Source organism: Etheostoma cragini, chromosome 6 (assembly GCF_013103735.1).
Source record: "Etheostoma cragini isolate CJK2018 chromosome 6, CSU_Ecrag_1.0, whole genome shotgun sequence".
Taxonomy (NCBI): domain Eukaryota; kingdom Metazoa; phylum Chordata; class Actinopteri; order Perciformes; family Percidae; genus Etheostoma; species Etheostoma cragini.
This window is the reverse complement of record NC_048412.1, coordinates 14,592,968-14,594,137: the sequence shown is the minus strand read 5'-3', so window position 1 is coordinate 14,594,137 and position 1,170 is coordinate 14,592,968.

The window sequence follows — 1,170 nt, the reverse complement described above, 5'->3', positions numbered from 1 at the left end:
ATACAAAGAGCAACGTGCTGCAACATTATTCCCGTACAATAGCACACTAAGACACGGGTAAGAAACGAGTAACAACATATATACACACACACACACACACACACACACACACACACACACATATACAAACACACACACACACACACACACACACATATATTTATATATATATACACATATATATATATATACTTTTTCAGGTGCAGACTGATGCTGTCATTGACAAGCTAGCCTGAGAACCTACAGAACACATGCAAAGAAATAGAAAGAAAAGTGTTTTTAGGCTGCGGTGTAATGGTATGCAGTGAAGTGCTTTTCTTTGAACTACAATCTGAACAATAATAAAACCCAAAGGTGGAGAGTGGATTTTTTCTGTAGCCGTAGACACAGTAGCAGCTTAGCCTAACCCTCTCTTCCTGTCTCGCTCTCTTTTTGACTGACCAATCTCAGTGAGACAAACTCCTTGCACGGCCTCTCTCCTTCTGATGCTGTGAGCTGAACTTCAATCTGAGAGAAAACAGGATTAGAGATTGGCCCTAAATATGGCTTTACCTCCTGAAGACATAACCATGCTAAATACCGCTCAGTACTATCCAATTGTAAGGATTCCAACGGACTAACTGAGAAAGTCTTTTTCTTAGAGAGGGGAGGGACAGGACACTGTTGTTGACATTGGATGGGTCAAAACGATGCTGTCTGCTTGGGTGGCATTGTGACTCTGTGCTACTTCTGCCCCAGTGCCAACCTAAGCGTTGTCAGTCCATTTTTGTCTCTAACTGACATTCATTCATGTCTACCTGCAGGCCAAAGGAGGGGAGGGGGGGGGGGGGGGGGGGGGGGGGGGGGGGGGGGGGGGGGGGGGGGGGGGGGGGGGGGGGGGGGGTGTCTGTGGGTAGTGACCGTGACTTGGCTCCAAGAAAGAGGGTAAAGGTGAAAGAACAAAGCGAGGTCAAGGGAGGAGTGAGAACAAAAATAAGCTTGTGCCTGTACATGTTGAAAGACAAAGCATATACAGTAGCATTTGGACATTCTTTTTTTATGAGGCTATTGATGTTTTCAATTTTTTTTCAAAACCATTCTGCCATTCTAGTTTGCATCTGTTCAGCTTCTTCAGTTTGCTATACGTTACTGTAGACCAACTCAATGTTAACAATATAGACAAAAAACTTG